General features: G+C 36.2%; 1 pseudogene; it reads right to left on the bottom strand.

Annotated features, from left to right (window-relative positions):
* On the bottom strand, nt 1–25,001 carry LOC109679236 (olfactory receptor 7G2-like; annotated as a pseudogene).
* Between the last annotated feature and the right edge of the window lie 2,443 nt (nt 25,002–27,444).

Raw genomic sequence — 27,444 nt, 5'->3', positions numbered from 1 at the left:
TTAGGAAATCTCATCAGAAATACTTGAAGGCGAAAATTTTTCTGTCATGTCCAATAACTCTAGTTTAAGGATACAACTATTTTTTTTAGCTTCAGCATACCTAGAGGAGAGTATTGAAACAAATTTATTCACATTAACAGAAAAATAAATATCCATATCTTATCACTGGAAATATTCCTTACTTTTTTTTCACAATATATAACTTCAAATCTGAAAGCTTTGGAAATGAAAAATATCTACTAAACACCATGCCATGATTGATTCTGAAATACAAGGATGGAAGCAACAGCAAGACATGGAATTCACTTATTAAATTTCAACTTCAAAAATATAAAAGGAGGCACATTTATGTAATAAATTATACAGGGTTTTCTAGAAGAGAGACAAGAATGCATTAGAGTCCTGTGAAAATAACAGTTTCTACAGTAAAACATAATAAAACACTAGAAACCAAATACTAGCTGTTGCAATCCATTTGTTTCTGCACAGTTTTACTGCCTTCTTCTTTCCTATTTTTCCACCTTTCTCTGTGCATTATAGAAAAACATATGATTACACAGAAGAGTGACTCAGATAATCCAGGAAATCTCCCCCATTCAATTCTCTTTCCTCAAACAAGTAGCATTCATACATTTATTGAATAAGTTAATAGAAAGTTAGTGGCACAGGATCTATCTGGGCATATCTTGAGGGCCACCATGTGATCCACAATAGAAATTCAGGCTGGTTTATCCATGTAAGAGGTACTAATCATTGACCTAAGGAAGGGAACACATTTTAATGTCTCTGGCATTATGTCCAGCTACAACACTAGAATTTTGGTATGTCCTTCTCCAGAGACCTGAAGTAGAAAAGTCCTAGGAAGTGACCACCTCAAGAAGGACTGACTGATGAAGGCCTAACCACTTCCGGGTATCACTGAAATGAAATGTAATTCTCATTTATTAGCAAATGCTATTATTTGATTGTCATTTTCTTATTTGAACTAAATACATCTTCAGTGATAAGTTTCAACTATCTCAATCACAACAAACCACTATCTAACTATGTCAATTGAATACATAATGACAATGAATATGGGGATACACTTTTTTGCTCAGATGGATATGGATTATGAGTAAGAGATGTCAGGAATTATTTCACAGGATATAAATGACCACCATGTTTGCCTCACAGCAGGACTGTGAGGCAATTCTAGGATGCAATTCATATGGTCCCAACAACTCAACAAGGTGGAAGACATGATCTAGATAGGATCACAGTTGCATGTAAATACATTGGTAGCCCAATGTGTATGTTTCTAAGAATGCACCACAATAAAATTTGATAATGACAAAGCCTCTGTGTTTAGAGAATTGAAATCAGGTATCAGGCCTCTCTGAACTAGACAAAAAATAAAAGCAGGTTTCAAAGCACACCTCACCTGGTCATTATGTTATCTCATCATCTTAGAAAAGTGTAGTGACAGAAGAGTGAATTATTTAGGTTCACCAGGAGTCTAGTCATTGTGACTTACTCTAAAAACACAAGTTCAAAGCAAATTTTACATGATATAAGTGAGAGTGCCCTACTGATTAGTTTTCTCAAGGCTCTCTTCATGTCCCTGTTCCTCACACTGTAGATAAAGGGGTTCAGCATTTGGGGGACCACAGAATACATCACTGAAGCCACTTCAGTTTTTCTGGGTGAGTCACTAACTGCAGAGCTAATGTACACCCCAAAACATGTTCCATAAAACAAGGATACAATAGACAAGTGAGACCCACAGGTGGAAAAGGCTTTATACTTCCCTTCTGAAGATGGCCTTCTGAAAACAAACGACAATATATGAGTAAAAGAGAAGATAATTCCAGAGAGCACCACTGCCAAATATGAACATTGAAACAAATATCAGGATATTATTTATGAGGGTGTCAGAACAGGCAAGCTTGATAACCTGAGCTCAGAAGTGGAGGATTTCTAGGTGTGTGCAAAAGGACAGCCTCAACACTATCAGAGTCTGGAACAGACCATCAAATATGCCAATAGATAGAGAGATTAGAACCAGCATGACACAAAGACAGGGTTTCATGATGACTGTGAACCTCAGAGGATGACAAATAGCCACATAGCAGTCATAGGCCATTGCTGTGAAGAGAAAATTTTCAAAGGGGAGAAAAACTGCAACAAAGCAAACCTATGCAAGTCAGCCTGCGTAAATGATGCTTTGATCCTGTGCTTGAATGTTCACCAGCATCTTTGGAATTGTGCTTGTGCTTATACAAATGTCATTAAAGGACAGATTGGAGAGAAAGAAGTACATGGGAGTGTGGAGATGAGCGTCAGGACAGCCAGAATGATGAGCAGATTTCCCAGGATGGTGAGCAGGTATATGGACAAGAACACATTGAAGATGAGGGGTTTCAATTCTGGTTCATCCATCAGTTCCTGAAGAAAGAGTTCTGGAACAGCTGTTTGGTTTCTGGGTTCCGTGTTTTGATGAATAGGTCAGGAAAATGGAATGGAAAGATAATAAAATCTATGCCAGAAGATGCAACAATACATAGAAAGATGTTAGAAATGCAAATTCTTGGTTCCCAGTCCATACTTATACTGATACACTCTGAAGATGAGGACACCTGTGTTGGATTCAACAAGCCCTCTTCCTGCCTGTGGTGTGTGTTGAATTTGGAGAGCTAGTTCACAAAAAGAGAAACTTTCTCATAGTAACAATGAATTCAGGTGAATATTTAGATATTCTCTGCTATTTTCTGCTTTCATCACTCTTCCTTTGCCCTGTACTCCATTTATTAAAATAATTTTTATTGAGCATTTACTCTGTTTATTCACTGTGCTAAGTGGTAAGAATAAGTGCTGAAAAATTTAATCAGAATTATTCCATATCACTAAAAAAAGATGAGAATGATCTTTTAAAAATCTGACTTTGAAGTAACAGTAACCTAACTTTGGCTTGTGTCGTAATCATTTGAAGATGTTTCCAAATTGCAGTTGCATTAACTTTGCCTATCATCCCACTTACTCGTGTGTAATCAAAGGTAATCTGCAGTTATATGATGAATGTGTGATGCACCATGAGTACCTGGCAAAAACTGGGTTTGAGTTCAAATATCTTATAGGACAGAAGAAGTATCCTTAAATGGTCAAAAATAGTTTATAATTTAAAAATCCAGTATTTCTTTCTGAACCACAAACTCTTATCTTTCCCTTACTGAAAAACTATGTCCATTTCTTTCTATGACTTTATTTTCAGCAGATGGACCTGAGCAAAGATTAGAAAATGTTGTCTCTATTTTTGAAACACATAAGATTATTCCATGGAAATGCAAGATTAGGCATTTAAAAAATTAATTTTAAATTTAATCTTAATTTAAAAAATTAATCTTAATCTTAAAATTAATCTTAATTCAAAAATTAATCTTAACTCTGACTGTAGGATTTTCTGTCTAATTTATACAAAGGGGAGAATATGTAGGGCTCAGTGGAAAGAATGTATAATGGAACCCATCAAATACTGTTTCAAAATGGGATGGAGGAGAGAGCAGGATTAAGTTATAATAGAATGGTGAACTTGTTCAAAGTTCAGTGTATACATCTCTGAATCATCACAATGAAACCCATATGTTAATGTATGCGAACAAAAAATTTAGAAAATAAGGTGCTAACACTGCTCATAACCCAATGACATTAGATAATATTATATGAAAGTGTGTTGGCTCTTGGGGATATACCCAAAAGACTGTGACACAGGTTACACACCTGTGTCACCCATGTTTATTGCAGCACTATTCACAATAGCCAAGTTATGGAATCAGCCAAGATGCCCCACCACTGATGAATGGATTAAGAAAATGTGGTATCTATACACAATGGAATTTTATGCAGCCATGAAGTAGAATGAAATGTTATCATTTGCTGGTAAATGGATGGAATTGGAGAACATCATTCTGAGTGAGGGTAGCCTGGCCCAAAAGACCAAAAATCGTATGTTCACCCTCATATGCAGACATTAGATCAAAGGCAAACACAACAAGGGGATTGGACTTTGAGCACATGATAAAAGTGAGAGCACACAAGGGAGGGGTGAGGATAGGTAAGACACCTAAAAAATTAGTTAGCATTTGTTGTCCTTAACACAGAGAAACTAAAGCAGATACCTTAAAAGCAACTGAGGCCAATAGGAAAAGGGGACTAGGAACTAGAGAAAAGGTTAGATCAAAAAGAATTAACCTAGAAGGTAACACACATGTACAGGAAATTAATGTGAGTCAACTCCCTGTATAGCTATCCTTATCTCAACCAGGAACACTTGTTCCTTCCTATTATTGCCTACACTCTCTCTTCAACAAAATTAGAGATAAGGGCAAAATAGTTTATGCTGGGTATTGAGGGGTTGGGGGGAGAGGGAGGGGGAGGACTGGGTGGTAAGTGAGGGGGTGGGGGCAGGGGGGAGAAATGACCCAAGCCTTGTATGCACATATGAATAATAAAACAATAAAAAATGTGTGTTGGGATTACTTATAAATGTACATTTCAAAATCTACACAACCTCTTAATACAGAAATACTACTTATATAGGAAGGAAGAAAGGAGATAAAATGGAATTACATAAAATGCTAACATTTTATATAATACTAATAATACTAACATTAATTAATTCTGAATTATATAGATTGAAATAAGTTTTCTGCCTATAGGATTCTCTATCTCATCTCACAGTGTTATTCCCCTAAGTTGATTTCTGCACATCTTTTTTTAAAAAAATTACCTAATTGATGAAATACATAGACATCTTTGAAAACAAAAATGATTTCCTAATACAAACAGAAAATCACAAGAAAGTACACATTAAAGTTACTTTAAAGCAATTAGGGCCCTGCTAGGACCATACATGGAGACCAAGGGTCTCTGTCTTTATGGGAAGACAGAGGGGCAATGACCACATTTAACATTTGAGGTAATGTGGACTCATGCACCATGAATGTCACCCTAATTCCAATTCATGCTTTGAGAAGAGAAAATCATCAACTGTTAGAGAATCCTGTTGGTACAACGGGAAGTACGTGATGAATGTGTCCATTATGCTGTATACTCTGACTATATAAAAATTTCTTTCTGTTATGCTCTGAAAAAGATTTAAATTAATGTTGACAATGCTTCTTAATGAGAAATGAATATAACAATATTCATTTGTTAGCCCAGTGTTCACAATCTGAAACCCTCATACTGACATATTCTATTAGGTTCACTTTTTACTGTCCTGAAGCATTACAAGTAGAACTATTAATTCCTTAGAGAGAAATAATGTGTCATGTTAATTAAGGAAAGAGGAAGGAAATAGAACATCCCTAACATGATACAAAGGTCGTGGAAGTATTTAAGTGTTGAATTTACCTTTTGGATTGATGATCAATCAGAACAACAGGGAAAGAAATAACAATGATATGAATGTTCACTTGATATGGGTACATAATGAAATACATAGGCGCTTAAGTGACTTAAAAGTAAATGAATTAAAATATTTGAATCACACCTGACCTCACTTTCACAATATTAATGGAGAAAATTCATTTACCTGGTTGGCTTCAAGGGAAATGATGTCCAATATCTCAGTTGGCATTGAAGATGGAAGATGTGTCTTCAGGAATTGCAGGAAGGCAAACTGAGACATTGGACTCCTGGTCATGAAGGACCATCTCAGAGAGGAGGTTCAGGTGTTTCTCTCTGACGGGAGCAAGGCTATTGAATGAAATGGTCCCAGTCTGACACCTACAGCCTCAATACTTTAGGTCTCTATATCCAAAGCTCCTCATTACTATCATTCTGGTCCCAGCAGAGCATATCCCTAAAGATCAACTTTGAGGAAGTGAAGAGTTCAGAGGGCTTGCTTCTAGACTCCTGAGGCTGTGTTTGCATCATTAAGTCACCTCCAGTTTTCTGCTCAAGTTCATTTTATAGGCCTTTCTCACAGAACTAAAACACATGGAACTTCTCTAATAAATGCCTTTTCAGTTGCAAAAAGAAACATCCCCATTTAATCAACATCCATTATTAGAAAGACTGATTCAATTTTACTTGTGAAATGTGTCCTATATGTTGGTAGAAATGAACTTTATGCATGTTAGATAAGATATCCTGTTAGCTTTCTCTTACTTTCTATAGAAAATATCTGAGATAAATCAAAAAGAGGCAAGGTTTATTTTTTTCAGTTTCAGAAGTTTCATTTTATGCCCCATGACCTAACTTCTTTCCAAAGTGCATGACTACCTACAGCTTACAGAACATATGAATAGCAATACAGAGTGGTAAATCAAAAACAAACTACATCATCAAAGGCCCATCAAAATCCCTATGTTATTCTTCACAAAAGAAGAAACATCAATACCAAAATTCACATGGAAGCATACCACACCAAATAATAAAACTAATCCTGAGCAAAAGGAGCAATGCTGGAATTACCAAAATACCAGACTTCAAATTATACTGCAGACCCATAGTAACAAAGACAGCATGGTACTAGCAAAAAATAGGTATGAAAATGAATAAAACAGAATAGAGTATCCAAAACAAAAAAATTGCACAGGTACAGCCATCTGATGTATTAAATGTATCATTACATGAATTCACCTCCTCTACCATTCTCCTACATTCCCCTTGGTGTTTGTCATGATCTTTCTCTTTTGTTTCTAATTTTCTTTATTTGAGTCTTTTCCCTCCTCATTTTAGTCAATTTGCTGAGTGTTTCTTAATCCTTACTTTTATTGTCAAATAATCAGCTTATTTTTTCATTGATTCTACAATTTTTTGGTCTCTATTTCATTGATTCAACCCTGAGTTTTATTATTTCTCTCTTCTGCTACATTTGTGTTTAAGTTGTTCTTGTTTTTTGTGGGAATCGACATGCAGCTTTAGGTCCTTTGAGATCTTTTTGTGTTTTAATATGTGCCTTTATGGTTATAAACTTTCTGCTTTGCACTGCCTTTGCTGTTTCCCCATAGCTACTCCTGTCTGATTGGGGGGACCATTAGCTCACTGAATCATTTTCCACCCTTTCATCCTAGGCCAATTTTTGTTTCTGAATGTAAGGTGGGTTTCTTGTGAATTAAAAGTCTTTGAGTCTTCATTTTTAACCCAGTTTGCCAATCAATGTCTTTGCATGAGGGAGTTGGAGGCCAGTAATATTTAGTGTTAATATTGAAAGGTATGTGGTGATTTCTCTCATGTTTGTTTTTTGTTTAGGGGTTGTGTGTGTACAATTAATTCTATGCTACTCTTGAATTATTTGTGTGCTCTTCTATTGAGATTTAACAATTCCCATCATTTCATTACTACATTTATTTTCTTTTACCATTTTTATATTTACTTACATACGTGTACATTATTTGAGCCACCTGTGCCCTCTCCCCAACTCCCAGCTTTAGGGAAAAACATGTTCCACCTTCTTCTCTGATTTTGTTGGAGAAAAGACATAAGAAATAACAAGGACATAATGTTTTTGCTTGTTTGAGATTTTTTTTAAAAAAAGCTATATGGAGAGATTCCTAGCATTGTTTCCATGCACATGTGAATTACTGTATTTATTTTCATCTTCAGTATAGTATTCCTTTGAAAATCTTATGAAGTGCTGGTTTGGTTGTCATGCATTGTTTTACTTTGTTATCACAGAAGGATTTTATTTCTCCTTCAATTTTCAATGGTAGCTTTGCTGTGTAAGTATCCTAGGATTGAAATAGTTTTTTTGGTGCTCACAATACTTCTCCCCATGATCTTTCTTATTTTAAGGTTTCTTTTGAAAAATCTTTTGTTATCTTGATGAGTTTACCTTTATGTGTTGTTTGATTTTTCCCTTTTAGAGCCATCAGTACTCTTTCCTTGTTCTCTGTACTAATTGTTTTGACAATAATATGCCGTTGAGAGGTTCTATTTTGCTCATGTGTTTTTGGTGTCCTGGAGACCTCCACTACCTGAATGGGCATCTGTTTCTCAAGATTTGGACGTTTTCTGCTTTTATTTTGTTGAAGATATTTCTTGTGCTTTTAACTTGCACCTATTCTCCTTCAATCCCTTTGATTTGAAGGTTTGGTCTTTTGATGGTGTTATAGAATTCTTGTACAATCATTTCATTCTTCTTCAGTCTTTTCTCTAAGTATTCTTTTGCTTTTCTTTAATATATATATTTTTTCTTTAAAGGCTAAAATTCTGTTTTCCCTTTGTACTAGTCTGCTTTAGTGGCTTTCTTATGTAATTTTTATTTACCTTAAGGAACTTTTTGCTTCCAGGGTTTCTTTTTGACTTTGGTTTAAGAATTTCCATATCTTTGTCAAGCTCCTTTTTCTCCTGTCACACTACCTATTTGATTTACATCTTTTTAAAAAAATAATTTCTTTGGTTTCTTTTTGGTGTTTGTTGAAATCCTCTGTGAGTTCATTTAGTTTATGCTATGCCTTCTTGAGTTTTTTAATCAATGTTTTCTTTGGATTCATTGAGTTGTTTTTGTATATCCTCTTTTAACTCCCTTTTTAAGCTCATTAAACATTCTTATCATCAATCACCTGACATCAGTAACTAAATGTTCATCCCCTTCACTGATTATCCAATCCTTTAGTGTGTTGTTGTTAAACTTTTGGGGAGTCATATTCCCCTGCCTTATTCCCCCCATGTTTTAGTTTTGAGATTTGCTCATGTGTTGTTTTTTGTTAAGTTAGGGGTGTTAATCCCTTATCATTTTTTCCTTGACTTAATTTCCATGCTCTGGGAACTTATTTGTTATATAGGTTTTTGTAACATTCTGTTCACTGGTCTGGAGGGATAACATACCAATTATACATCATGGATTCAATGCTAAACCAGTTATTTGTAATATATATAAAATCCTTGGCAATATTTTGTATGAAGAGCAAGTATTGGGGATATCAAGGTTGTTCATGTAGACATTGATACTATAAATGATAAGGAATAGAAAATGAGATGGGTTGGTGGTGCATGGGGGAGAAGAGGTATGAGGTGTGGGGCCTATGAAGTAGTAAGGCCCTAATGTTTGTAACAATGTAGTTCATGCATTGTGGGTAAGGGTGCTATGCCAGGGATTGCAGAGGGAAATGAAGGATGGGAATAGCATGTAAAGTTGTTATATTACACTACTCAGTGCATGGTTAGTGGGGAGAAGAAAGGGACAGTGAGGGGAAAAATGGGGGATAGAAGAAAAGAAGGAGATGGATATAGGAAAATAAAGAAGAGAAGGAAAAATAAGTCAAATAAGAGAGGGCTAAGCCAATTAAAATTTCAACCGAATGGATAAAAGAGATAAATTAAAAATTATACACACACACACACACACGCACACACACACACACATGCATATGTATTCCAAATTTCTTCTTTGTTATGGAGAAGAGTGTTTTACCTCTGTGTTCAGTCACTGCACTGGGCACTTCCCTCATATTTCTAATCTGGATTCCATCCCTTCTTAGGGTTGGTAGCCTGGACTGCATGGCAAGTGATGTTGCCCCTCTCTACTGGATAGGTTTGAGGGACTTCTACTCAGGGTGTTTAAGCCTATGCTCCTCTTGGCGGTTGAGAAGTCAGTGTCAGCTTGTTTGAGTAAGTGGGTTTTCCTAACTGGCCCTACAAGGAGCTGTGTTGTAAGCATTGGCAAGCCCTTCTCCACACAGGCAAAGACGGGGAGCTGGAATTCAGCTTTTTGGCTGAAGACTTCTCTCTGGGAAGTTTGCTAGTTTCAGCTCACTACCAGTTTCTTGAAGGTGACCAAATGTGTTATTTTCCCCAGGCTCTGGCTAGATCATCCCTCTGATACACAGGATGGATCAACCCAGCACCTTATAGAGAAAGTCACAGCTAGGTCATCCACTCCACCAGGAAGAGCTGGAATTTTCCCTCCATTAATTAGCCAGTAGCTTTGTTCATGAGAGGGGCAATCTGCTTATAAGGTGCCCTAGACTTTGTGATTTCCTGCACAGAAGATGGTGCAGCACACTGACCTTAGAGGGTAGTAGTTTCTGTAGGTGGTATTTGGGGTCAGAAGCCTGGGTTTCAGGCAGGCAGCTGATAGAGGTTCCATATCCACAAATTTAGGTGGGTCCAGGAGAACCTGCTTTCAGAACCTTTTCTGCATTTCTCTGAATTGAGTGTTTGCTATTTGGAGAAAGGAACAAAAGAATAAAAAAGGAGGAAACCATTATTCAGTGGACCTTCATGGCAGTCAGCACCCATAGTGCCTAGGCATCTGGGGCTTTTATGTGCTATAAAAAGATAATTTAAAGGTTAGTTGTTGTAGATTAGTTTGCCTATGAATTGGCATTATTTTACTTGGTGAAGAAGCCTGGTTACCTGACCCTTGAGGACCACCTGAGCAAAAAAGTTAGCAAGACCCTATCTCAATGAAACAAATCAGACATTGTGGTTCTTGCTTATATTCCTAGGTACTTGGAAGGTGAAAGAAGGAATATTATAGTCCAGGCACAAACTTGGCAAAGAGAAAGTCCTTATCTCAAAAGTAAATAAAAGCAAAAAGGGCTGGGGCCTTTACTCAAGTGGTAGAGGAGTTGACGAGTCAGTGAAAAGACCTGATTCAAACACTGGCACAGTTAGAAGGAGGAGGAAGAGGATTACATGGAGAAGAAAGCATATGTGCAAAAGTGGTTTAGACTTAAGCCTCTAGAACTGTGGGAAGATTATGTTTCTAAGCCATATAGTTGGTGGTACTAAGTTACAGGAGCCATAGCAACTATTATACTCAACAAATCCCCTGCCCAACATCACCACAAGGATACAGATGTCAGAATATTTTCCAAATGCCATCACGTTTCAGAAGGATCATGTTTCTGCTCTTAAGGAAATGAGCCCTGTCCTTTTGGAGAGCCAGAAACCAGCACGTACAATGCTGGCTGTGTTTCAGAGCAAAGAAACATTAGACTGTTACAAGAGAATGACACACAGATTACAGAGTCATGGGATGCCTCTGTGTATAATTTTATCCTTAACCATTACTGTTCAGAATTTTGGGAAAAAAAATAAATTTCTTTTTCTAAGACGGTATTCATTTATATGAGCCATAGTAACTATTATTCTCACCTAATTCCCTGCCCAACCCCACCACAAAAATATATGTAAGTGTCAGAATATTTTGTAATTGTCATGATGTCTGAGAAAGGGCAGGTTTCTGCTCTTAAGGAAATGAACTCTGTACTTGTGGAGAGTATGAAGCCAGCAGTTAAAGTGCTGGATATTTGTATAGTTCCGAAGTTCCATGAGTATGTTACAAGAGAATTAGAGGTATTGGACACTTGTTTCTCATCATTTTAATGCATGTCCTCTATTCACTGCTTCCCAGAATGAAAGTCTAGTAAGAGTCAGTAATGATTCTCTAAACAAATTTTAATTGCCCAGTTTCTATAGAAGCTGAGCATGAAATGGTTGTTCTAATTTTAGCGAATTTGTGTGGTGCACACTCTGAATAATCTAAAATGAGAAGATATACAGGTGAGGCTGGAATTTTAACAAAGCTATTGTCTCATGTAAACAATATTATGGTCATGAGACTTTCATTTTAAATTAAGTGCTAATGTGAAGCAAAGAAGAGTGTATTCATAGCCTACAATGGTATTACTGAGACCTGTTACTGGTAATCCATATACTCAGACAATTACAGCATCCACCATATTCAAGGTCATCATCTGTAAAATTTTCATAACTAGATGACATGAGTAGTTTGAGATGATTATGTGATATTTGAAATTGATGAGTGAAATCACCTTTAATCTACATAATGGCTGGTGGAGTGGCTTAAGTGGTAAGAGCACCTGCCTAACAAACATGAGTCCTTCAGTTCAAACCCTAGTGCCACCAAAAATACATCCAAGTAACAAAAAGAAATTCTAACATTATTCTCAATCAGGAAGACTGTAATCTTTATTACAAGGAATCCTGAGATAAGGAATACTCCAAAATGGAGAGTTGAGATTTTTCCATATCTCCATGGGTTCCCTTTTGGTGGAACTCATTGTCTTCAGTTCTACAGGTGATTGAAGCAATCACATGATGCTGGAAACAGCAGCCAGAGGGTCCATTGTCATTTCGCTCTTTCCACAGATTGTCCTGACAATATCTCTGTGGGTGGACTGACTTATGGACCTCAAAATATGTCCAGGTCCTGTTTCATTCTCCTATGGTTTACACTTTAGGGAAAATGTCTGAATGATGCTTGTTGGGAGGATAGGGGGATTGAAAGAACAGCAGCTTTGCCTGGTTCATCTGGATGGACTGTAAATGTAATACATTTGTTACGAGACAGTACAAAGGAGAGAGAACACAAAGAGATAAAATGTAACCATTAATCACGTACAGATATGTTAGCCATTGAGGCACAAGGTGGACTGATCCTGGCAATGTTTGATTCCTAGTACTTGATAATTGTTGCCCTCTAAAACTGTCATTTTTGTAGGATACTACTCTGTTTTTATCTTCAATGTAGATATATCTATATGACTAACATAACTATGTTTCTTTTATCCTGCTTAAAGACCAAATTTAAGAATGCCGGTCTTGTTATTCTTATGATTTTGTTCTTGGTGATACGGGATCTGACCTCAGAGCCTCACATTTGCTAGGCAGGTGCTCTGCCACGTAAGCCACTACAACAGCCCCTTATTCTTACCATTGTAGTGAGGCTCAGTCATGGAGTTGGGTGTATCAGTTATTTTTCCAGTACTGTGTATATTTATAGGGTTTATGCTGATATAAAATTGCATATATGAGAATTTCTGAAACTGATGAAATTTTGGTAGATATTTTTCTGGTAATGTGACTAAAGCTATTTTGGTGTTCTAGTCCATGTCTTCTGAAGGACAGAGAAGATATCTTTACTCTCTGGGTGGAATTATTGTCTTTAATTTAGTAGCTTATTATGTTTGAATATTTCCAAAGAATTTCCATAAGTGGTTGTAAAACTTTACCTTCCCATTAAATATTCTTTGTCCCCCAAATCATTTCTAAAATATGTTTATTTACTGTGAGAAACAAATATTCATAAAATAGCATTTCATGAATTTTCATTACACTTTTTGTGAGATTGTGAGTCATTTTGCATGATTGATTCCATTTATTTTTCTTTTGTGATCTGTAAATTGATGAGGTTTTCATTAAGTTTCTTATTTGTTTTCAAAAATGATTCATAATAGTTTTAAATGAAACTGTAAGATTGGATCTATTATATTTAAAATTTATTTTAGGAGTATGTCATCTTTTTTGTGTGTGTTATCATATTTACTAATTTACTCAAGTGTTTACCTTTAACATGGTTCAATGTGTCGACATTTTCTCTCTTTTGTCTATATTCCTTTGATCTTGTTACTGAAATTTTGACTTGCCTTGATAAGAAAGTTACACTGTTTTGTTTAACAATTGAGTTTGAAACCAAATGAAATTTCCTTTTGCTTTTGATGTGAGACAAGAATTAAATTCATTTTTATTTTTAATGCCAATTCAGAAAAAGAACTGTTCACTTATAATTTTATGTTTTTCTGGACTAATATTCTGATTGATAGCATGGTTGTATTTTCCCTTATACTGATTTCATATGTTGTCATGACTAAGGACTTCAATTGATTAAAACTATTTTTGTTAATAATCAAGCTCTGAATATTCTTTTAGTAGAAACCAGAAATGTACCTGGTATACAAGTTAAACTTCAATTTTCTGTAATAATATTCATATCCAAGAACATAATTTCAATATTCAAACTGAGGGAAAGAGACCTTAAAGATGTAAACATAGAAAGATATAAATCTTAATGGTGACATTAATTGTGCAAATTAAAAATGGGCGGATTCTGTAAGGTAAGCAAAGCATTTTATCTTCAATGTTTAAACCAAATTCATCCAGGGAAATTAAAACAGTAATAACTACATTAACATGTTAAATTATAGACAATATAGAAAGATGAAATTCAAGCTATCACAAATTCAAAATGTGTGTGCAGTGTAAAGACAATTGAAGTTGTCTTGACTACACATTCTCTTGTTTTCCTGTATTTGTTATGAGCATGGCTTATAAACAAATGATGTATTTCTGTAAAGTCCTGGTATACACAAAGCAAAAATCTACCACAGACAAACCAAAAATAAATAATAAAAATCAAAATACTATACCAATTTACTTGAGTATTATAAAAAATTATGATAGAGGAAGAAAGAAAGGAACTTCAGAGAACCTAGGAAACAAGTTGCATAATGTCTGCAGTAAGTCTCTATTTACCAAAAATCACTGTATGCCTAAATAGACTAAATTACACAATTAAAAACACAGAAATAAAGTGACTAAATAGTTAGAAAAACAGGACCAAATGATACCTTGCATAAAATAAACTCAATTCATTTCTATGGACACACATAGACTGAAAGCAGAGAGATGCAGTAAGAAGTCAAAAGAAAGTCAGACTCACTATACAATACCAGATAAAACAGATGAAATCACAACAGTAAAATAAAGAAGGATGGTCATCATACAATGATAAAACAGTTAATATAACAAGAGGAAATGACAATTCTAAATGTATATGCACTTAATATTAAGCACAAATATATAAAACAAGAGTTAATAGACCTAAGCCAGAGGGATGTTGCATGCCTATATTTTGAACACATGGGAAGCTGATACAGGAGCACTGTGAGTTCAAGGTCAGTCTGGACTATATAGTGAGTTTGAAGTGAGATTGGACTATGGATTAGTAAGAACTCTAAGCTATACTAGTGAAATCGGTTTAGAAATTCAATCCAATCTCCATCAAAATTCTAATTTAATTCTACACAGAAATAGGAAAATCAATTCTAAAATTCATATGGAAGCCCCAAAGATCCTGAAGCTCACAATATCTGACTTCAAACAATATTACAGAGAAATAGTAGAAAAAAAGTATGGTAAGGGGGCAAAAGTAGAGAAATGGAATACAACAGAAGAAACAGAAATAAGCTAATATTGTTAAAAACATCTCAGAATTGACAAAAGGAACAAAAGCATATATTGAGAAAAAGACAGACTTTTAATCAAATTATGCTGGGCACACTGAATATCCTCATATAAAGGATTCCAAACAGACTTCTGTCTTTCACCCTGTACAAAAATTAGCTTCAAGGAGTACCACAGAATTTATGCAAGACCTGAAACTTCAAAACTACTACAGGAAAATACTGGAAGATAAAGGCATAGTCAATGACATTCTGAATAAGACTCCAGGAGTTCAGGAAATAAGAATGAAGATTGACAAATGATACTGCAACAAATACAAAGCTTCTGAATGTCAAAGGAAACATACTTTAATGAAGAGACAGCCTGTAGAACAGGAGAAGATATTTGCCAGCTATTCTTCTGAGAAGGGATTAATAACCAGGACATATAAAGAGTCCAAAAAAAGTAAAGACCAAAGGAAATAATAATCCAATTAACAGATGGTCAAACAAATTGAAGAAACAATTCCTTTTAACATATCAAAAGTTTTAATTGTTCTTAATCAATAAAATTCAGTAGTGTTGTTATAATATAATAGCAAATTAACTGAAGTTAAATTAAAAAGCAATGCTATTTACAATAGGTATAAAAGAAAATACCTAAGCATAAATTTAACCAGAAATGAAATGTCTGCAGTTAAAATAACTATATATTAATAAAAGAAATTAAAAATTGCACAAAACAGAGGGAAGACATCTCTTCTTTATGGATTGGAAGAATCAATGGTGTTAAAATCTTCATACTACTCCAAGTAATTTACAGAGTCAGTGCAATTCTTATCAAAATACAAATGGAATTCTTCAGAGAACTAGATAAAAACAATTCTAGGGGATCACCGGTTTCAGTTTCTGGGTCCCCCTGCATTCTCCAATATGCAGTCTTTCTCTTCTCTTTTCTCCAACTAAATTCTCTACAGATAAAATCTTTCTGACCTCTAAAAAAAAACAGTTCTAAAATACATACAGAACTTCAATAAAACACCAAACAGCCAAAACCATTTTGAATCAAAAGAACATGGTGGAAGGAATTATATTAATAACCTTTAAAATCCACTAAAAAAGTGCCTAACATCACTAATCATCATGGAAATGCAAATCAAAACCACAATACGCTGTAACCTCCTTCCAGTAAGAATATATTATTAAATCACCAACGAAAATAAGTGCTTATGAGATGCACATTGTCAATGGGAAGGCAAATTAATTGTGCTACTATGGAAATCCCTCAAAGGACAAAGTATAGAACTATCACCTACTTAAGCAATCCCATTACTGTCCATATACACAAAGGAAATTAAGTCAGTATGTCAAAGAGGCATCCACGCTTTCAGATTCATTGCAGCAGTATTTGAAATACTCAAGGAATGGAAAGAACCAAATTGTTCACTACAAAATGTGGTACATATATAAAATAAATACTATTCAGCCATAAAAAGAGTGGAATCATCATTTTGACAACATGGATGGAAGTAGAAGTCATTATACTGCATGAAATAAATCAGACACATAATGTCAAGTTCCATATGGTCTCATTTATATTAGAATCTTTAAAAGGTTATCTAATATTTGTTGAAAGAGGAATGATTATTACCTGATTTTGGGGACGTTGAAGGATATGAGAAAAGGTTGATCAATGTGTGCTGGCTAACAAATTAGAAGCTAGAAATTCTGTGGTACGAGTATCCTGTGATGATGTAAGGTATTATGTGGATTACATTCCAAAAATGTAGATGAAAGATTATGAAAATATTCACCACCAAGAAATGACAAATGAGGACATCAATACATTTAACCTGGTTTAATATTCCTAAATGTGTACATGTATCAAAATTAATGTGTACAAGTTTTATATATTTGATAGCAGTAAAACCAAAAAATTCACAAAGGTACCATGATTTTACTTCAAAGTCAGTTAATGTGACAAAATGTATATTTGGAACTATTGTGGTAGGATTTCAAATAGTGTTTATGAAACTCTAAGCAAGGAGTAACATCCCTGGCTGTATTTTGGGCAGTCTTCAGTTATCAAATAAAATATATTTGGCTCTTTCTTGTAAAATACAGAAAAAGTCATAGTGCAGAAATCATCCAAATTGATTGAGGAGAAATATTGTAGGTGTGTGCATTTTATAATGCTAAAGTTTGCATATTTTTCCTGAAAAGGCCCATGTATTAAACAGTTTTGTGTTTTTACATTGTTTTATTTTTGAATTAGCATAGATAAATAATATGAGGTTTCATTGTGATAATTCCATGCATGCATATAGTGTACTTTGAACAAGTTCACCCCCTCCTTTATATTCTCATTCTCCTGCTCCCTCCTCTTGCCCTAATCAGTGTTTGATGGTTTTAAAACACTAATCAGTGTTTTATATATATATATATATATATACATATGTATATACAACCTAAATCCTTCTCAACATTCAGTAACCTTTCCTTTCACTCTCCCCTCTCACATTTACTCTTCTCCAGTCAAACCCCTTCTTCACGTCCATTTCCCATAATTACTATTATTATCATCATCACAATTTTAGGTCTATGCTGTATAGGGACTGATAAGGTGATATTTGGTTTCTTAAACCTTGGTTTATCTCACTCAATATTATGATTTCTGGTTCCATCCATTTTCTGCAAATGAGATAATTTCATTTTTCTGAATATAATTCAGCCATCGTAGTATATTTTACTACACATACACAGGATATTTTCTATATCCATTAATAGTTGTTTTGTGTCTAGGCTGATCCCACAATGTCTCCCTTGTGTACTTATATACACTGCTTCAGATACATGACCAAGAGTGGTAGGGCAGTGTCATAAAATAGGTTTATTTTGAGTGCTTTAACAAAGCTCCATATTGATTTTCATGGTGGTTATAATGGTTTACATTCACTCCAATAGTGTATGAGGGTTCCTGTCCTTTTCCCTGCATATTTCCCAGTATTTGTTGGCACTTGTATTATTAATAATTGCCAGATTTCCTGGGGTGAGATAAAATCATTGTGTACTTTTGATTTATATTTTCTTAATAGTTAAAGATGTTTAATATTACTTATGTATTTGTTGGCACTTGTATTATTTGTATTTGTTGGCACTTGTATTATTAATAATTGCCAAATTGCCTGGGGTGAGATAAAATCATTGTGTACTTTTGATTTATATTTTCTTAATAGTTAAAGATGTTTAATATTACTTATGTATTTATCAGCAATTTTAATTTCTGAGAACTCTGTTCAATTCATTTGTCCATTGGTTTGCTTTTGTTGATGCACTTTTTGAGATTCTTTATATATTCTGAATAATAATACTTTATTCACAGACTATCTGGCTAAGATTTTCTCCCCATTCTGTGCATTATTTCTTGGTTCCAATAACTGTTTGTTTTGATGGGCAGAAATTTTTTAGTTTGAGACAATTCCATTTATCAATTCTCATTCTTACTTCCCATGCAATTGGAGTCCTATTCCGAAAATAATTACTTACGCCTCCATCTTCCACAATTTTTCTATTTTTTCCAGTAGTAGTTTCAAAATTTCATGTCTTCCATTAATATCTTTGATCCATTTAGAATTGATTTCTGTTCAGGGTGAAAGGTAAGGATCTAGTTTCAGTGTTCTGTACGTAGACAACCAGTTTTCCTATTACCATTTGTGAACAGACTATCTTTTCCCCAGTGTAAGATTTTTCTCCTTTGTCAAACATCAGATGAGTGTACTTGTGTGGGATTTTTTTCTGGGTCTTCTATTCTGTTTCACTGACCTTCATGTCTGTGTTTGTGATTGTACCAATCTGTACTTGTTATTATTATTCGGTAGTGTACTTTGAAGTCTGGTATTGTGATACCTCCAGAGTTGCTCTTTTTTTCTCAAGGATATAAATTGTGGTATTTAGTATCTTTTATGGTTCCATGTGAATCGTAGTACTGATTTTTCAATTTTTGTGAGGATTGACATTGGAATTTTGTGGACATTTCTTTTAATCTGTAGATTTCTTCTGGTTCACCATGCTGTGTTGTTGTTCAAATGTGGTGTAATCTGTGAGAGGTTAAGTACATTGGAAGGAAGGAAGTCAATGGGATATGGTCTTGAAAGAGATACGGGAACATCTAGCCCTCCTCTTTCCCTCTTTTCTCTTTCTGGTGGTCAAGAGATGAACAGGTCTCCTCTGACACACACTATTTCCAGGAAATGCTGTGTTGTCACAGGCCCAAAGCAACAAATCAAATGACTCTGAAATGAAACTGCTGAAACTATGAGACAAAATAAATCTTTCCTTGTTTTGATTTGTCTCAGATATTTTGTACAGAAATTAACAAAATATCTTACCTAATATTTACTAATATGTAAGTTATACACATATACACACATATATACATATATATACCACATAATTCACAATTAAAAATTATACATAGTTCCAGATAACATTAGTTTATTTGGATGTTTCTGTTTGCAACTTAAAAGGCACTAATTAGAAAAGTGTCATGTGTTGTGGTTATATAAACAAGGTCTGTGAAATGGAGGTGACCAGAAAAAAATGGAGAGAACTGAGTGATGTAGACATGGCCTCAGAGGTCTAGAAGTCAGCCTTCCCAAACTATTTACTTCTACGGAGTTAGCGTTTAGGGATGTGTACATTGGGATTCAGAATGATAGCAATGAAGACCTCTGTATATAGAGCCCCAAGGGACACTGAGACTACAGGAGTCACCTGGGCAATCTTATTCAATAACCCTGTACCAGTCAGAGAAAAACACTTGAACCTTCTCTCTCGAGATGGTCCTTCCTGATCAGTCAATGACTCAGTTAATCTGTCTGCAATTCCTGAAGACACATCTTCCATCTTCAACGTCAATATGACATATTGGATATCCTTTTTTTTTTTAATGTTGTGGTGGGTGGGGGAACATTGTGGCACTTACAGAAGTTATCACAACATATCAAAATATCATACTTGAATTCATGCCCCCCATTTATTTGAGATCTGTGTTTTTAATATATGAATTCATGGCTATAAAACTTTTCCCAAGAACTGCCTTTGCAATATCCTATAGGTTCTAATAGGTTGTGCTTCCATTCTCATTTAATTGCAGGAACTTCATCCATTCATCAGTAGTGGGGCATCTTGGTTGTTTCCATAACTTGGCTACTGTGAGTAGCACTGTAATAAACATGGGTGTGCAGGTGACTTTGGAGTAACCTGTGTTGCAGTCCTTTGGGTATATCACCAGGAATGGGATTACTGGATCATATGGCTAATCTATGTTCAGATTTTTAACAGGCCTCCAAATTTTTTTCCAGAGTGGTTTCACCAGCTTGCATTCCCACCAGCAGTGTACAATGGTTCCTTTTTTCCCACATCCCCACCAACACTTGCTGTTGTTGGTGTTTTTGATGATGGCTATTCTACCAGGGGTGAGGTGTAATCTTAGCGTGGTTTTGATTTTCATTTCCTTTATGGCTAAAGATGGTAAGAATTTTTTCATGTAGTTTTTGGCCATTTGAATTTCTTCTTTTGAGAAAGTTCTGTTTAGTTCAGTTGCCCATTTCTTTATTGGTTCATTGATTTTGGGAGAGTACAGTTTCTTAAGTTCCCTGTATATTCTGCATGGCTATACCTTTATTTGTTATTTCATTTTTCCCTCTGACTGCCTTCAATATTCTTTCCTTGCTCTCTATGCTGATTGTTTGAACTATAATATGCTGTGGAGAGGTTCTATTTTGGTTATGTCTGTTTGGTGTCCTGGAGGCTTCCTCTACTGGATGAACATTATTTTCTTGAGATTTGGGAAATTTTCTGCTATTATTTTGTTGAACATATTACATATACCTTTGGCTTGCACCTCTTGTCCTTCTTCAATGCACATTGTTTTCAGGTTTGGTCCTTTGACAGAACCACAGAGATTTTCATAGTCCTTTCTCAGCTCTTTAGTGTTTTTCTCTAAGAATTTTTCTACTTTTACTTTAATAACTATTTTTATCTTCAAACCCTGTAATTCTGTCTTCAACTTGTTCCAGTCTACTGGATTGACAATGAATTACATTGCTAAGACTAGAATAAAATGCACAACTTCTGAAGAGGGCAAATCAGTGATACCAAACTACGGAATCAGTATAATCCTGGTTTCTTCTGTACATGCGTGGATAATTAAACCTCACCATCACCTTCAAAATTAGTGTGTGAGTGAAGCCAGAATATTGGTAACTCACCAATTTTGATGCTGAATATTTCTGCCCCTCTTAGTGTTTGAGGAGCATCTCTGACCCTGTGTTTTCTTCATAAACTGTCTTCTTTTCAATAGGTGAAATGGGCATAGCTTCTGGGTGAAGTTGAGGTGAATGGCACTATTTATTTAGGATTTTCATAATTTTACTTGTATGATACTCACTTGAAGAAACATTAGAGCAATTCTTATATTAATAGGGAAGAGGGATCTGCTTTTATTTATTTTGCGTAAGAATGGTCCTGAAAGGGTAGAGAAAGGAAACTGGTTGAGGCCAATTCTTTGTCTTTCCATATCAGTCTTCCAGAATGAACATTCACTGATTGCTAAGGTAGTAAGTCTATTGTAACTATTATAAAAGTTACGATAAAACTCACGCCAGAATAACTGAATTGTTTCTTATTTGAAAAACTTCATTTCCTATCAGTGTGCAGGTTAGGACTCACATTTTCATCTTATTCACAAAATTTGTGACTTTGACTTTCACATGAAATAGACCTACTTTAATGATTATAGTCCTCATTACAAACAAAAAAATATAGCTTAGTAAACTGAATTTGATGATTATACTATTGAAGTAGAAAAAGTTACATGTATATTCCTCTACTCTGTGTTGACCTGTTCTCTAGATATTTCAGAAAAGGCTTTAACAATGCTCATATAATGGTAAAAAGTAAACTTCCTGGTATAAATCACATGTGCGATGAGGCAGGGTCAGCTATGTTATTCTACTGGATGCTGGTGAAACAAACCATCTTATGCCTTGTAGTAAAGGTGAGGCTTGCATTCCTTAAGGAATTACATTCATACCTTACTGTAGGGAAGACCAGTCATTTTATTTTTACACCTGAACATTCTAAAGTAATCTCCCCAATCAATCATATTGCATCCACTGAGCTTAACAATACCTTTCCAGTATAAAGTCTGTGGATTATTATGTGCTACCCCGTTGTGCATCAATTAAGGTACACAATGTGACAAACAACAATTAACTGACTCAGTCTAATGGACGTAAAACAAAACTTTATTGAATGCTTAGTGGAGATATTCAGTTAATTAAGGTAACAGTGAAACAGGATTTACAAAAAAGAGGAATTGAAACAAGACCAGCCTCTGAGGTTCATGGGCCTTAGAGTTGAACTCACACTAACTCCTATTACCTCTAGCTCTTCTAACTTCCCAGGCTTTCCGTACAGATGTATCCAGGATGCATAAATGTTTACACCAAGTGAACGAAAACACAAGTTCAGTAAGGATCTCACTTGTCTGGTCTGACTCACTTGTCCCTGCTGATGGGGAAGATGGTGGCACTCTTATCAGGGAGGGAAGGGAAAAGTACTTCACAGATAAAAATAAAAGCAATTACTACCCACCTCTTGGCCCTATGAGCATGTGTGCACACTGGTGCATATGCCCTTCTTACACAAATATATACAGAGAGAAGAATATAATATATAACAAAAAATGTTCCAGATAAATATATGTTCCTATATGTGTCCCAGTATCATCATGAAGTTTTAAGGTTTAAGGATTTTAGAAGTTGTAAAAACATTTTATGGAGATCATTGTTTGAAAGTTTAATTCTTTCAATTTTCTTTTCCTATATGGTTCTTTATCAATTTTCATTTTATTGTTTTGGTCCGTATGATATGAGTGGCAACAGCAAACAAAAATTAAAATTCGTCTTTAAAGTACACCAAATTAAGTATGAATCATGTGTAAATAATTAAATATGCAAATATTTACCAAAATTGGTCTTTTTTACACTTCTAACATTATTAAGCTTAAAACTACATATGGTTTGGGGAATACCCATATATACAAGTATTTATCTAAGATGATACATTTGTTTCATGTTCTAACTTTCCCAGTGTGACTGTGTAAGAGACATTTGTGCATTTACACATGAACTGTCTCAGAGATGTCAAGGGGTGGGTTTTGGTTTTTTTCTATCCAGTACATTTTCCCTCTCTTAGTAACAAGTCTGTCTTCTGACCAAATAATATACAAATAAGGGTATTAAATGAAGATATGAGGAAAGGTTTTCAGTCATTTATAGAAAAAGACATGTAAAAATACATCAATATCTTATAAAGATGTGTACTGGTGACATCTTTAAGAATGAAAAGTTTGTATCCCATTGGGCCAAGTTCCTTCTACCTATACTGTTCCCTTCTCCAAAGGCAATCCTATAGGTATCTTAGTGTGTCCTGACAACCTAGGAGGTTTTAATAGTAACAGGAAAGTCTCTCAACAAACCTCCAAAGGTGGTGTGATCCCAGTGAACCTGGGGCTCCACAGGGCTCTTGTGGAAACTTTCTTCAGAGCGGCACCACATTTTCCCAAGGCACTGGGAGCAGCTACAGGAGATCTGATCCATCTATCATCAGACCTGCCCTGCCTTGATGTTTTGTGGCATCTGAGTGTTGTGGTCCTCTAGGCAGACTAAAACAGTGGGCTTGACACCATTGTTTGAAATCTTCGGGCCACTGTGTCTCTAAGTTTCTTCAAGAAAACAAAAGCAGAAAGAATCCTTTAGTGAGGAAAGCACCTTTGCTGTTGGTGGAGGCTGATGCTCAGCTCCCATCAGGAATTCCTGCAACACTAGAACACTCAGGACAATTTCCAGGTTCTATTACTTGTGAAAGTTGCCAATTAACTAAAGAAGACATAGTCTCATTTGTTGTGGTATGTATGAACCTGGCTTTGTGCACTCTTTGCAGCTCTGTGTGTAACTGCACTCTTCTGGTCACTTAGAAAAACATACTTTATGCTATAACAAAAAGAAAGAATAAAATGGGAAAGAATAAGATGTGAAGTTTCTTGAAAGGATATAAAGGTCCTTCAAGAAATGAAACCTGTTAAAACTTGTCAGAAACGGTCAAAGATGAAGAGAAACTTCTACTCCTTTATTTCTCCTTCCTACTTTGAACTCAACACCTTGGAGGTAGTAACCTTCATTCATGATTTGTAGTACACACCATGGACAATTTTTCTCAGGGGAAGGAAAAATGTGATTCAACTAGCTGTGGAAATTTGAGTGTTTGAAGAGGCATGAGAATCACAAAATGGAAAATAGAATCTCAATACAACCCACTGAGCTGCACATAAACCCTCCCTCATGGACAAAGGCCTGTCACTTCCTTGTGCTGTCTCTCTCTAAAGGGATCCAGCAGGCCATCAAATAAAAGTAGTGGGGGAGTGGCTCTGATGGCCTATGATTTACCCAGGTACTATGGGCCTCCTCTGCTTTGCAGAATTCCTAGACAGGTCCAGGCTCCTCTCCTATCCTATGGCATGGGAAGGATACATTCTCCTTACTTTGTCATCTCTTGCGCATTCAAATCATGCACATATTCCTTGAAGAAAATTCTCAGTGATTACAGTGAAGTGTTCTACTACTATCCCACCTCTTCTCAGAAGCCCAAATCTCAAGTGTTGGGGTGTTTCCCTATTTTGGAGTGCTCACCTCTTCTGAAGTCTACCCACAGCAGTTTCCATTCCCAATGAGTGAAGATGTGATGCTGGTGTTAAGAGTTCTGAGGTATGTTCTAGAACATTTTGCTCTTCTACTTGGCATGGACTGCTGTCTTTTCCTTCCTGTGCAGAATGCAGTGAGTATTAATAAAAAGGGCTCTCTGATCCTACTGGGGATGTGTAGGTAGTACTGATGGTGGTAAGTCTGTATGAACAAGTATGATCATGGCAGTTTTGAGAAGTTCAAGATCTTTCCGTGGAGTCTGGTCTGATTCTGTCATTTAGAGGTAAAAAAAAAAGTTTATATTCATATGGATGTGCACATGTCACAAAGCTTTTCCTTCGTAAGTCCATCTTTCTTCAAAAAGGTCCTCATCTTCCTCCTCTTGTCCACTAGGCAGGCGAAGTCCTCATGGAAAGCGTGACAGCTGAAGCCCTCCTTGATACCGTGCTCCACATGATACTGAAGGGTCTCCAAGTTGTGGAAGACCCGACAGCAGGCCATGCACCCGTAGCCACAGTACAGTGCCATGAGCCACTCAGGTGTTCTGACCTTGGAACTTTCCTTAGACACCAGCAGTTCAGTGGGGCTGTGAGCCTCCTCCTTTTCCTCTTGGGCTTCATTGTCCAAGCTGAATTTGCTGTTATCCAGGAGTTCAATTGTAGGCACATAAGAGTGGTAGACTTCTGTGTGGGCCTTCTCAGGAAACATTGTCTCTTCTATTCTAATTTTCTTTGGGGGGGCATCAATCCTTCTGTATCTGGTAAGAGAGCCACACCCCTTTTCATTTGGACATGCATATAGTAAACTTTCTTGACTCTATCCCATTCCATAGGTGCTGAGGATGTACAGGGATGGTTATTGAAATGGGCTGCAATATAATCTAGTGGAAACGGCAAAGAAGATTCTGGGTCAGTCAAATTTTCTTTTAAAGGCATCCCGTGGAATTCACGAAATGGAGCACCTGGACGTAATTTGTGAGTTTCTAGAAATGAAAAATTAGAAGATCATCATTTTGTGTGGGCATGTAGAATGGAATTTCATATAGCTGTGATGTTCCAGCTTCTGTATGTGACATGAATTAGGTTAGGTACAGCAATAAGGATATGAATTTATGGTGTGCCTTGGGGAGTTGTAGGTGTGTTCTTCTACATATTTGATTAATGTTTCTGGTGCTGGCGAAAGCAGACAGTGATGACTATACATGTGTGTACCTTAAGGTTAACATAGCACATATAGCCTTAAGGATGTTTGTTAAACAATGTGATAGTAAGACTTAAGTGTTAGAGGACTTACATGTCAGAACAAGTGTGTATGCATTTATGAAAGTTTGAAGTCATGACTGATGAAGGGACAAGTGTTTGAGAAGATCTGTGTGTAAAAGTGCTTCCTCTTTAGGGCACCTGAATTTTTGGCAGTTCGGGCTAGTGCTGGGGAGTTAAAATACAGTATCTAGCTGAGGGGATATTTTTGTGGGATTAGGTGAGAACCAGTGAATCACTGAATGGCTATGTGCAAGAATAAGGACTGTAGGCAGGTGGAAGTTTATGCCTAGGGAATGTCAATAGTGGACAGTAAAGACAGAAGGAGAGAGAAGACATGTTTGTGTGAGAGAATAAGCAAAAGGAAGGAGTAATGGGCCCTATGAAGGGGCACAGTATGTGATTGTAAGAGCTTGAGTTTTTGCCACTCTGATCACCCCTGCCCCCACTCCATCTCAATACTGTTCACTCACACACCCTCAGCTGTCTCCATATTCTCAGGGAACTGTGAGAAGAGAAACTGTATGTTGTTCTTGAAGGGCATTACCACTATCCTTTTGTAGAGACCTCAGTTTAATTTAATCCCTCAGCTCCAACACCCTTTCCAATAGATGAGGGAAGGTGATGTGAATAGTGGATGCACAATCAGCTCAGCTGACCCTCCTCCCCAAACTGAAAACCCATCTTTGCATCTGTCTTACCATCCTTTTCAACAGGAGTGATCTTGTTTCCAGAAGAAATGCCACAGAAATAGATTGAGGCAGAGGAATTTTCGCTTACCTCTGGATTCCATGATGGGTCCGTGACAGATTTCCTAAGACAATCCTCTCGAGATTTGGAGACACCACAGACATAGACTGAGGCAGAGGAACTCTCTCCTGCATCTAGATTCCATGATGGGAACATGATAGGTTTCTTAGCACCATCCTCTCGAGAGGTGGAGACACCGCAGAAATAGACTGAGGAGGAGGAGTCCTCTCCTGCATCTGCATCCCATGATGGGACCACAACAGGTTTCCTAGCAGCATCCTCTCCACACTTGAGGACACCACAGAAACAGACTGAGGCAGAGGAACTCTCTCCTTTACCTAGATTCCATGATGGGAACATGATTGGTTTCTTAGCACCATCCTCTCGAGAGGTGGAGACACCGCAGAAATAGACTGAGGAGGAGGAGTCCTCTCCTGCATCTGCATCCCATGCTGGGGACCATGACAGGTTTTTCAGGAGGATCCTCTCAAGAGGTGGAGACACCACAGAAATAGACTGAAGAGGAGGAATCCTCTCCTGAATCTGGATCCCATGCTGGGACCATGACACATTTCTTAGGACCATCCTCTTGAGACTTGTGAAATTCTGGAGAATGAAACCACACAACAATAACAAAAGAATGGAGATATGGTATAATCTTGAGTCTGTGACACTCAAAACAGACATGGTGAGTGGATATTTTGAGACAGT

The sequence above is a fragment of the Castor canadensis genome, chromosome 14 (genome assembly GCF_047511655.1).
Source record: "Castor canadensis chromosome 14, mCasCan1.hap1v2, whole genome shotgun sequence".
Classification (NCBI taxonomy): domain Eukaryota; kingdom Metazoa; phylum Chordata; class Mammalia; order Rodentia; family Castoridae; genus Castor; species Castor canadensis.
This window is presented reverse-complemented; position numbering and strand designations above follow the sequence as displayed.